We start from the raw sequence: 13,240 nt of genomic DNA, 5'->3' as shown, positions 1-13,240 counted from the left end.
ATTAAACGTGGTCACCTGTGCTGGCTGAGCTCTGGCACAGGTAGAAGTTTTGTGATTATGAGGTGAGTGACTGAACAACTGAGGAGGAGGAAGACAGGAGACAAAGGTCAGTGTGGTTGGCAGTTAGTTCACACTGTGTTGTTCTTGTGCGCTGTGATAAGGTGTGTACATCCTGTGTGTAGTATCTGCTGCAAGGTGTTGGTAGACTTTATTATTAAACAGAAAAATCTGTTAATCTGTCACAAGGTAACTAGGCAAGGAATGGTAATAGTGTGTTCCCTCCCAGGGCGGCGCTCAGGTTCCAAATATAGTTCTGGCTGGGAATGGGGATGTAGGCCTCATGGGTGTTCAGCCGTGACTGGAGGGCACATGGCGGTCCAGCCCCACTACCTACAGTCTGTCATGGCAGGGGCTTTTCTGAAAGCAGTGGGCCTGTGTGCAAGACTATAAATTGGGGCCCCCTGGCTCTTGAACAAGAAAATACGGCATGCGTGCAACACGCCATGACACAAATTGGTTGTGTTTCTGAATATTGAGCAGTGTGACTAAATGAAGTCTGTTTATTTGCATAGTGTAGAATGAGAAAGGGATGAATAGTAAATGTACAGCACAGTATCTGTGGAGGGGCCAAGACTAAACATTGGCGCCTGTTCAGGTGTCAGTAGTAAGTCGCTTACTAACCTGAACTCTGTATCACTACTGACCCCCGACCCCTGCTTCACTTTCTACTGACCCCCTTACCCCAGCTTCACTTACTGCTGAACTCTGTATCACTACTGACCCCTGCTTCACTTTCTACTGACCCCTGCTTCACTTACTGCTGACCCCTGCTTCACTTACTGCTGACCCCTGCTTCACTTACTGCTGACCCCTGCTTCACTTACTGCTGACCCCTGCTTCACTTACTGCTGACCCCTGTATCACTACTGACCCCTGCTTCACTTACTGCTGACCCCTGCTTCACTTACTGCTGACCTCTGTATCACTACTGACCCCCGACCCCTGCTTCACTTTCTACTGACCCCTTACCCCAGCTTCACTTACTGCTGACCCCCTTACCCCTGCTTCACTTACTGCTGACCCCTGCTTTACTTATTACTGAACTCTGTATCACTACTGACCCCTGCTTCACTTTCTACTGACCCCTGCTTCACTTTCTACTGACCCCTGCTTCACTTTCTACTGACCCCTGCTTCACTTTCTACTGACCCCTGCTTCACTTTCTACTGACCCCTTACCCCTGCTTCACTTACTGCTGAACTCTGTATCACTACTGACCCCTGCTTCACTTTCTACTGACCCCTTACCCCTGCTTCACTTACTGCTGAACTCTGTATCACTACTGACCCCTGCTTCACTTTCTACTGACCCCTTACCCCTGCTTCACTTACTGCTGAACTCTGTATCACTACTGACCCCCCTTACCCCTGCTTCACTTACTGCTGAACTCTGTATCACTACTGACCCCTGCTTCACTTTCTACTGACCCCTGCTTCACTTTCTACTGACCCCTGCTTCACTTTCTACTGACCCCTGCTTCACTTTCTACTGACCCCTGCTTCACTTTCTACTGACCCCTGCTTCACTTTCTACTGACCCCTGCTTCACTTTCTACTGACCCCTGCTTCACTTTCTACTGACCCCTGCTTCACTTTCTACTGACCCCTGCTTCACTTTCTACTGACCCCTGCTTCACTTTCTACTGACCCCTGCTTCACTTTCTACTGACCCCTGCTTCACTTTCTACTGACCCCTGCTTCACTTTCTACTGACCCCTGCTTCACTTTCTACTGACCCCTGCTTCACTTTCTACTGACCCCTGCTTCACTTTCTACTGACCCCTGCTTCACTTTCTACTGACCCCTTACCCCAGCTTCACTTACTACTGAACTCTGTATCACTACTGACCCCCCTTACCCCTGCTTCACTTACTGCTGAACTCTGTATCACTGCTGACCCCTGCTTCACTTACTGCTGACCCCTGCTTCACTTACTGCTGACCCCTGCTTCACTTACTGCTGACCCCTGCTTCACTTACTGCTGACCCCTGCTTCACTTACTGCTGACCCCTGCTTCACTTACTGCTGACCCCTGCTTCACTTACTGCTGACCCCTGCTTCACTTACTGCTGACCCCTGCTTCACTTACTGCTGACCCCTGCTTCACTTACTGCTGACCCCTGCTTCACTTACTGCTGACCCCTGCTTCACTTACTGCTGACCCCTGCTTCACTTACTGCTGACCCCTGCTTCACTTACTGCTGACCCCTGCTTCACTTACTGCTGACCCCTGCTTCACTTTCTGCTGACCCCTGCTTCACTTTCTGCTGACCCCTGCTTCACTTTCTGCTGACCCCTTACCCCTGCTTCACTTACTGCTGAACTCTGTATCACTATTGACCCCTGCTTCACTTTCTACTGACCCCTGCTTCACTTACTGCTGACCCCTGCTTCACTTGCTGCTGACCCCTTATCCCAGCTTCACTTACTACTGAACTCTGTATCACTACTGACCCCTGACCCCTGCTTCACTTTCTACTTACCCCTTACCCCTGCTTCACTTACTACTGAACTCTGTATCACTACTGACCCCTGCTTCACTTACTGCTGACCCCTGCTTCACTTACTGCTGACCCCTGCTTCACTTACTGCTGACCCCTGCTTCACTTACTGCTGACCCCTGCTTCACTTACTGCTGACCCCTGCTTCACTTACTGCTGACCCCTGCTTCACTTACTGCTGACCCCTGCTTCACTTACTGCTGACCCCTGCTTCACTTACTGCTGACCCCTGCTTCACTTACTGCTGACCCCTGCTTCACTTACTGCTGACCCCTGCTTCACTTACTGCTGACCCCTGCTTCACTTACTGCTGACCCCTGCTTCACTTACTGCTGACCCCTGCTTCACTTACTGCTGACCCCTGCTTCACTTTCTGCTGACCCCTGCTTCACTTTCTGCTGACCCCTGCTTCACTTTCTGCTGACCCCTGCTTCACTTTCTGCTGACCCCTGCTTCACTTTCTGCTGACCCCTGCTTCACTTTCTGCTGACCCCTGCTTCACTTTCTGCTGACCCCTGCTTCACTTTCTGCTGACCCCTGCTTCACTTTCTGCTGACCCCTTACCCCTGCTTCACTTACTGCTGAACTCTGTATCACTATTGACCCCTGCTTCACTTTCTACTGACCCCTGCTTCACTTTCTACTGACCCCTGCTTCACTTTCTACTGACCCCTGCTTCACTTACTGCTGACCCCTGCTTCACTTACTGCTGACCCCTGCTTCACTTACTGCTGACCCCTGCTTCACTTACTGCTGACCCCTGCTTCACTTACTGCTGACCCCTGCTTCACTTACTGCTGACCCCTGCTTCACTTACTGCTGACCCCTGCTTCACTTACTGCTGACCCCTGCTTCACTTACTGCTGACCCCTGCTTCACTTACTGCTGACCCCTGCTTCACTTACTGCTGACCCCTGCTTCACTTACTGCTGACCCCTGCTTCACTTTCTGCTGACCCCTTACCCCTGCTTCACTTACTGCTGAACTCTGTATCACTATTGACCCCTGCTTCACTTTCTACTGACCCCTTACCCCAGCTTCACTTACTGCTGACCCCTGCTTTACTTACTACTGAACTCTGTATCACTACTGACCCCTGCTTCACGTACTGCTGACCCCTGCTTCACGTACTGCTGACCCCTGCTTCACTTACTACTGAACTCTATCACTGCTGACCCCTGCTTCACTTACTGCTGACCCCTGCTTCACTTACTGCTGACCCCTTACCCCAGCTTCACTTACTGCTGACCCCTGCTTCACTTACTACTGAACTCTATATCACTACTGACCCCTGACCCCTGCTTCACTTACTGCTGACCTCTGCTTCACTTACTACTGAACTCTGTATCACTACTAACCGATGAACTTTGCTTCACTTAATCAAGACCCTTGAACTCTGTATCCCTACTAATCCCTGAACTCTGCGTCTCTTACTACTGACCTCTGCATCCCTTTCTACTGACCCCCTGAACTTTGCATCACTTACTACTGACCCCTATATCATTACTGCACTTTGCATCACTACTACTGACCCCTGAACTCTATATCATTACTGAGCTTTGCATCACTACTGACCCCTGCTTCACTTGGACCCCTTTCACACTGGGTCGCTTTGCAGGCACTGTAAAGCTAAAAATGGCACCTGCAAAGCAACCTGAAACGGCCTTTGCTGTCTCTCCAGTGTGAAAGCCCCGAGGGCTTTCACACTGGAGCGGTGCGTTGGCAGGACGGTTAAAAAAAAAAGCCCTGCTAGCCGCATCTTTGGAGCAGTGAGGGAGCGGTGTGTATACCGCTCCTGGCCATTGAAATTAATGGGCACCGCGGCTATACTGCCGGCAAAGCGCCTCCGTAGAGGCGCTTTGCAGTGGTTTTAACTCTTTCTCGGCCACTAGCGGGGGAGGTAAAAGTGCCCCGCTAGCAGCCGAATAGCACCGCGAAATTGATGCTAAAAGGACACAAGGGGAGGGGGTGATGTGACGGGGGAGGAAGAGGACAATGCTATAGGGGGGGGGGGGGGTGCAGAGGACTCTACTAAGGGGGGGGGGGGATGTGAAGGATAGAAGACGCTGCTTTTGGAGGGGGCTCAGAACACTACTGTGGGGAAGGGGGCGCAGAGAACACCACAGTGGGTGGGGGGGGGGGGGGGGGTGATGTGAAGGGTCAGAACACTGCTATGGGGGTAACACTACAATGGGTGATGTGAAGTAGAACAGGTGGCACTACTATATGGGGGGCCGAGGACACAACTTTGAAGGGGGGCACAGGACACTACTGTATGGGGGGAAGCAGAAGACACAACTTTGAAGGGGGGCACAGGACACTACTGTATGGGGGGGAAGCAGAGGACACAACTTTAAAGGGGGCACAGGGCACTACTGTGCGAGGCTGATGTGAAGAGGGCAGATTTCCTCAATGTTTTCCAGTAGATCTCAACCCCTGAAAGAGGTCACCTACCCCTGGTCAAGTCCTACTGTAGGCGGCAACATACCATAGTGTTCCTCTATATATTTGACACACATTGCTTTGCTCAGTCTTTTTATTCCCTGGCCTGGTGGACAGAACACAGGATGGATCTGCTGCTTTCTCAATGAGTGTGGGCATAGGGCGCCCACGTGTCCCGGATTGCCCGGGACTGTCCCGCAATTGACATGTCTGTCCCTGGTCCCGGGCACCTTCATTCCGGGACAATACAGTGTCCCGGAATGAAATAGAGGACACAGCCACCCCCTACTAACTACATTTTCGGAACTGGTTCCTAGGGCCGGCTCTGCCTGCCATCTTGCAACCAGTGACAATTTACTCTCAGACAGTGAGGCCGGGAGCGAGGCCTGCGCCTAGTGCAGCACTGCTGTCCCCACCCACCTCGGCACCTCCTCCTCCTTCATTGGCATCCAGTGGCAAGCAAACAGGGACTGGTGTGATCTTCACTCTCCAGATAGCGACTCCACTCCTTTCCTCACAGAGGGAGTGACAGCAGCACTGCCTCTGGTGGCAGGCTATGGGCGGCAAGCAGCGCTGCATCTGGTGGCAAGTGGCACATTCACCTGACAAATAACCCGCCACCAAATTCCCCATCAACCCCGAGACTACATTCCCCCCGCCCCTCCCCCATCATCTTTTTTTTTTTGGGGGGAAGGTGAGAGGGGGGGATGTGTCCCTGAATGGCACTTTGGGCACAACGCTGAGATCGCTCAGAAATCTCCATATTCGCCAGAATTTGTCAGGATGAGCGATAATAAGTAGATTCCGGGAGCTCCTGGAATTTCTGGCAATGTTCCCGCTTCAAGGAGTTTAATGAGAGGAATCTTCTCTGCTATAAATGTGTGATTCTGGAATGTTGTCTGGATTTGATCACCTTCCACCTCCTCTGTGAGCTGAGGAACATGGCGGTCGCTTCGTGTAATTGTCATCCATGGAGAAAATAAAGGAGAATTCTGGGAATTGCCCCGTTAATAGACATACAAGTGTATCATGCAGAACTCTAATGCCGCGTACACATGATCGGAGTATCCGATGGATTTTTTTCACCGAAATTCCGTTCAAGCTGTCTTGCGTACACACTGTGGGGGATTCAAGAAGCATTGCGCCTGTGTAACCATAGGTTACACAGCGCAATTGCTTACTTGCCCCGGCGTAACGAGTGCTCCTGATTCAGGAACCTCGTTACGCCGACTGCAGCCTAAGATCTGCACGGCATAAGGCTCTTATGCCCGCATATCTTAGGCTGCATTCTAGCGATGGCCGCTAGGTGGCGTTCCCGTTGTGCTCAGTGTATAGTATGCAAATTGCATACTAACACCGATTCACAACGTTGCGCGAGTCCTGCGTACGCAATTTACGTCGTTTACGTACGGCGGTTTTCGCGCAAGGCTGCCCCTGCTACGTATACCTGTCATTCCCGCTTCGCGTAATTTGAATTTTACGTAGTTTGCGTAAGTGAATCGTGAATGGCGCTGGATGCCATTCACGTTCACTTTGAAGCAAATGACGTCCTTGCGACGTCATTTGCCGCAATGCACGTCGGGAAACTTTCCCGACGGAGCATGCGCTCTACGCTCGGCGCGGGAACGCGCCTAATTCCCTACGGGATCATTTAAATTGCGTGCTCTTGCGCCGGGCATTTTGCCGGCGCGCCCGCGCAATTTACGGAGCTTATGCTCCATGAATCGAGGGCAGCACAAAAAAATTGCGGGGGCGCAGGGCAAAATCGTTGCCCTGCGCCTCCGGAATAAATGCGCAAATCTCTTTGAATCTGGCCCACTGTCAGACTAAATTCCGACCGTCCAAAGCGCGGTGACGTAAAACCCTACGATGAGCCGAGAAAAATGAAGTTCAATGCTCCCGAGCATGCGTCGACTTGATTCTGAGCATGCATGGATTTTTCTCCGATGGAATTCCAGACAGGTGATAGGAATTTCCCATTGGCAGAATTTAAAACCTGTTCTATTTTTTTTTTTTACTCCGATGGAAAAAAGTCCTATGGGGCCCGCACACGATCGGAATTTCCCATGAAACAAGTCCATCTGACTTTTTTCATGGAGAAAATCCGATCGTGTGTACGCGGCATAAAAGTAACCCAGCATTGTTCACGTGGATTCCTTTAACCACTTGCCGCCCGCCAATGACAGATTGACGGCGGCAAAGTGGTTGTAGAATCCTGACTGGACTTCATATGACGTCCTCAGGATTCTGAGCCGTTGCGCGCCGATCGTTGTTGCAGGGTGTCAGTCTGACACCCCGCAACACCAATCTAGGTAAAGTGTCTCTCACGGAGACACTTTACCACGTGATCAGACGTGTCCAATCACGGCTGATCACGATGTAAACAGCAAAAGCCGCTAATCGGCTTTTCTCACTCGCGTCTGACAGACGCGAGTAGAGGAGAGCCGATCGGCTGCTCCATTGACAGGGGGGGTTTGTGCTGATCGATTATCAGCACAGCCCCCCCCTGAGGATGCCCACTGGACCACCAGGGATTCCACTAGATCACCAGGGATTTAAATCAAAGGTATGCCACCCTAGACCACCAGGGATGACACATAATGGATGCCAATCAGTGCCACAATGGATGCCAATCAGTGCCCACAATGGGCATCACTGATTGGCAGGCATTGTTTGGCACTGATTGGCATCCATTAGTACAACACATTAGTTAGTGCCTATCAGTGCCCATCCGTGCCGCCCATCCCTGCCCATCCGTGCTGCCCATCCGTGCCGCCTATCCCTGCCCATCCGTGCCGCCTATCCCTGCCCATCCGTGCCGCCTATCCCTGCCCATCCGTGCCGCCTATCCCTGCCCATCCGTGCCGCCCATCAGTGCCGCATATTTGTGCCCATCATCAATGCCACCACATCAGTGCCACCTTGTCAGTGCAGTACCATCAGTGCCCATTAGTGAAGGAGAAAACGTACTTATTTACAATGTTTTATAACAAAAAAAATTTTTTTGTCAAAATTTTCGGTCATTTTTTTATTTATTTTTTGCAGAAAATAAAAATCTCAGAGGTGATCAAATACCACCAAAAGAAAGCTCTATTTGTGGGTACAAAATGATAAAAATGTTGTTTGGGTACAGTGTAGCACGACCGCGCAATTGTCATTTAAAGTGCAACAGCGCTGAAAGCTAAAAATTGGTCTGGGCGGGAAGGTGTATAAGTGCCCTGTATGGAAGTGGTTAAGTGAGGAGCTAAAGACTGAATCCATGGCAGCCGACTGGCGTTCTCCATCGCAGTCAATCACTGCAGAGCGCTGGCTGGCGGTTGGTTACGGATAGAAGTGATTTCTGTTCCGGATTCCGTCACTAACTTTCTATGTCAACACGGAACATTTAATGCCGGGCTTTAGAGACGGCCTGCCAGCATAGGAATATGGGAAAGCTTCAGGGCTGTCACCTCGATCCTTCTCCCATAACAAAATGCTTGTTTGCAGGGCCGCCACAGCTTCAGGCATGGGCCCTCCTGGAGCAGAGAACCGGGGGGGGGGGGGGGCTGTGCTGCTGTGCCGTGCCGCCTGAAATTGAGAAGCGGTGGGGGGGGCTGCCGCGAATTATCCGGGCCTTTTAATAAAAAAAGAAAAAAATATATATATATTTTTTTTTTTAATTAAAGGGCCCCAGATGGCAACCCCCCTTTAAAAAAATAAAAATAATATATATATATATATATATATATATATATATATATATATATATATATATATATATATATATATATATATATATATATATATATATATATTTTATTTATTATTATTATATTTTTTATTTTTATTTTTTTAAGGGGGGTTGCCATCTGGGGCCCTCTGGGCCCTTTAATTATAAAAATATATATATATATATATATAAACATATACACATACAAATATATATTTTTTTATTATTAAGAGAAATTACAAAAAAGGGGGGTTGTCATCCGGGATCTCTGGGCCCTTTAATAATATATATATATATATATATATATATATATATATATATATATATATATATATATATATATATATATAATAAAAAAGGGGGTTGCCATCTGGGCCCCTGGGGACCTCCGGGCCCCTTACAGGTGTACTGCCTGTACACCCCTGATGGTGGCCCTGCTTGTTTGGAAAAGTTCCACGAAAAGAAATTGTCATGCTGTCCACATTGACTGCTCAACTAACTGGAGCAAGATCCTTGTTTGGAGGAGGGATGGGGAAAGAGGTTACTCTTGGGAGGATAAAACAGGGCTGTGAAAACTTTATAGTGACCTGCAATACCATCAGCCACCACTAGGGGGTACCAAATATCTAGCCGGCTGGTTTTCGCTCCAAGGACCGCTGGCTGTCATCAAGCTGCCACAGTTACAGCAGGCAATTTTTCAGATCCTTTCGGGCACATTTATGGCACGGTTGTGCTATAGCAGTGATGGCGAACCTTGGCATCCCAGATGTTTTGGAACTACATTTCCCATGATGCTCCAGTACACTGCAGAGTGCCAGAGCATCATGGGAAATGTAGTTCCAAAACATCTGGAGTGCCGAGGTTCCTCATTACTGTGCTATAGAGTGTAAGACTGTATTCATTGCATCGTGTGCCACACCTTTTTTGGATATATAGATTTTATTAATAAATATATATTTATTTTTTGTGGCTTTGGCTCCGCCCCTCCTGTCAGAGGGATGCTTTGTGTGTGTGTGCGCCTGTATTTATGCACTTAAACATTGATGTGCTGGTCAACTTGGCTCAGAGGAAGAGGGTGCACCCCTGAAATGCCTCAGCTTGCCAGTATAACTGGGTATTGTTGGAGTACGCGTATGCCACTTCATGGCATCTTCTGGTTCATGTGCTCCTTATATGTTGTACTTTTTCCATTTTTATCGGTTTTACGTCTTTCCAATACATTTTTGTTAATGCGTTGGGTGCACTCTGATGGGAGGTGGAGGGGCAGGCTGACCCAGCTGCAGAGGAGAACTTCGGAGGGGCCAGGCTGATGAATCCAGGGGGGACAGAATGGCAGGCAGACGAGGATGAATCGGGGGGGGGAGGGGGAGAATGGCAGACGAGGATGAATCCGGGGGGGGGGGACAGAATGGCAGACGAGGATGAATCCGGGGGGGACAGAATGGCAGACGAGGATGAATCCGGGGGGACAGAATGGCAGACGAGGATGAATCCGGGGGGGACAGAATGGCAGACGAGGATGAATCGGGGGGGGACAGAATGGCAGACGAGGATGAATCGAGGGGGGGGACAGAATGGCAGACGAGGATGAATCGGGGGGGGGGGGGGGACAGAATGGCAGACGAGGATGAATCGGGGGGGGGGGACAGAATGGCAGACGAGGATGAATCGAGGGGGGGGGGGACAGAATGGCAGACGAGGATGAATCGGGGGGGGGGGGGGGGGACAGAATGGCAGACGAGGATGAATCCGGGGGGGGGGGACAGAATGGCAGACGAGGATGAATCCGGGGGGGGGGGGGACAGAATGGCAGACGAGGATGAATCCGGGGGGGGGGGGGGGGGGACAGAATGGCAACGTGCCACATACTGGTCTAGTAACAATGGCCCAGATTCAGGTAGAATTGCGCTATATTTGCGCGGGCACAGGGCAACGATTTTGCCCTGCGCCCACGCAAATATTTTGCGCTGCCCTCGATTCACGGAGCAGTAGCTCCGTGAATTGCGAGGGCGCGCCGGCATAATTGCCCGGCGTAAGCGCGCGCAATGTAAATTATCCCGCCGGGGGCGGGAATCATTGAAATAAGGCGCGCTCCCGCGCCGAGTGTACAGCGCATGCTCCGTCGGGAAACTTTCCCGACGTGCATTGCGGCAAATGACGTCGCAAGGACGTCATTTGCTTCAAAGTGAACGTGAATGGCCTCCAGCGCCATTCACGAATCACTTACGCAAACGCCGTGAAATTCAAGTTTCACGGCGCGGGAGCGGCGTCTATACTTTAGCATTGGCTGCCCCTGCTATTAGAAAGGGCAGCCTTGCGCTAAAGTTGCCGTACGGAAACTCCGTACCTGGCTTGCGCGGGGCCCGCGCAAGTTTGTGAATCAGTTGGTAGTATGCAATTTGCATACTACACGCTGATCACAATGGGAGCGCCCCCTAGTGGCACACGCAAGAATGCAGCCTAAAATCTGCGAGGCATAAGAGCCTTATGCCGCGCAGATTTTAGGCTGCAGTCGGTGTAACGAGGTTCCTGAATCAGGAGCACTTGTTACACCGGAGCAAGTAAGCAATTGCGCCGTGTAACTTATGGTTACACGGGCGCAATTGCTTCTTGAATCCGGGCCCATGTTTTCTCACTAGCTCCAGAGATAGTTTAGTCTGGAGGAAACGATGGAGAAATAATCTTTTATCGAAGACCTTTATTATCCAATCTCCTGGATTTGTTGATTACATAATGGCCAAAAATGTTCTAACTGTAACACTGCAACAATTCCAAGCATTTCCTGCTCTGCCTTCTCACATTATAACACCGTGGCCATGAGAGCATAGCATCTGTGGAAAGGTCCAGACATTACATGGATCAGAACCCCCTCCTGGAGCCCAGAATTCTTGCCAAGTGAAGTCATTAAATATCTTTTCAGGTCAACCAAAATGTATGTGTTCCTGCCAAAATCCCATTTCTAATTGCTGCTATTTCTAGATTTAGAAAATGTACGAATTTGAGCAAATCATGCCCTGCTTTATTACAGGAGCTACATGAATCCCTGGGAGTATTTTGGGGTATACAAGGGGTTATCACAGGGGTAAATCTATGGCCTTTGATGGTCTACCCAACCTAATAATACCCTAAAATCTATGGGCATCAATGATCTACCCAAACTAACCATCACCTGAAATCTCAGGTCATCAATGATCTAACCAACCGCCAAAATCTTTGGTCAACAATGATCTACCCAAACTAACCATCCCCTAAAATCTATGGGCATCAATGATGTACCCAACCATCCCCTAAAATCTCAGGTCATCAATGGTCTACCCAACCTAATAATGCCCTAAAATCTTTGGGCATCAATGGTCTAATCAACCCCCAAAATCTATGGCCCTTCAATGATCTACCCAAACTAACCATCACCTAAAATCTCAGGTCATCAATGGTATCCATCCTAACCATCCCCTAAAACCCCTGTCCATCGTTGGTATACCCAACCCAACCATCCCCTAAAATCTCTGGTCATCAATGGTCTACCCAACCTAATAATACCCTAAAATCTATGGGCATCATTGATCTACCCAAACTAACCATCACCTAAAATCTCAGCTCATCAATGATCTTCCCAAGTTAACCAACCGCCAAAATCTTTAGTCATCAATGATCTACCCAAGCTAACCAACCGCCCAAATCTCTGGTCATCAATGATCTACCCAAACTAACCACCCCCTAAAATCTCTGGCGATCAATGATGTACCCAACCATCCCCTAAAATCTCAGGTCATCAATGGTCTACCCAACCTAATAATGCCCTAAAATCTATGGGCATCAATGATCTACCCAAACTAACCATCACCTAAAATCTCTGGCCATCAATGGTCTAGCCAAAACAACCATTCCATAAAAGCTTTTCAGGTAACTGCAATAGGGTGGGTGCTGATTAGGCCCATGTCTCCCTGCTAAATGGGTGCTGACTCTGCCATGGCTCCCTACTAGATGAGGTCTGGCTATGCCATGGTTGCCTAAGATCCACTGACTATGCTGTGGTTTCCCGCTGTGTGACTACGCTTTGACTCCTTGTTGGATTGGCACTAATTCTGCTGTAGCTCCTTGCTGATTTACGAGCTTGTGTTGAAGACCACGCTGGACTGACTGAATTGGTCACTGCTCCTGAGAAGGTATTTGTTAGGGCAAAAAGGAAAGAATGCACTCCGGTGGATAGTGCCCAGTGATGGATGGTGGCGATGGGCCCTCTTGAGGATTGGACTGGCTGCTTTTTCTGTGCGACCTTCGGGCCATTTCAGCATGTAGACTTCGATAAAAAGGAGCACCCGGTGTCCAGTGAAATGTGACTTCTAAAATATGGTTCATGGACCTTTTATTTAAAAATTAGCAACCCGTATATCAAGCCAATGCATTTCGGGGAGTAGACTGTCCCCTTCTTCAGGGCTGTTGGTGCGTACTGCGTTGGTGATCAATCCTTCAGTGTCCGGCTACCTTGATCCCCGGTGGTTTGTCGAAATCCTTTTGGATCGCCAGCC

The sequence above is a fragment of the Rana temporaria genome, chromosome 12 (genome assembly GCF_905171775.1).
Source record: "Rana temporaria chromosome 12, aRanTem1.1, whole genome shotgun sequence".
Taxonomy (NCBI): domain Eukaryota; kingdom Metazoa; phylum Chordata; class Amphibia; order Anura; family Ranidae; genus Rana; species Rana temporaria.
Note: the sequence above shows the minus strand (reverse complement) of the source record.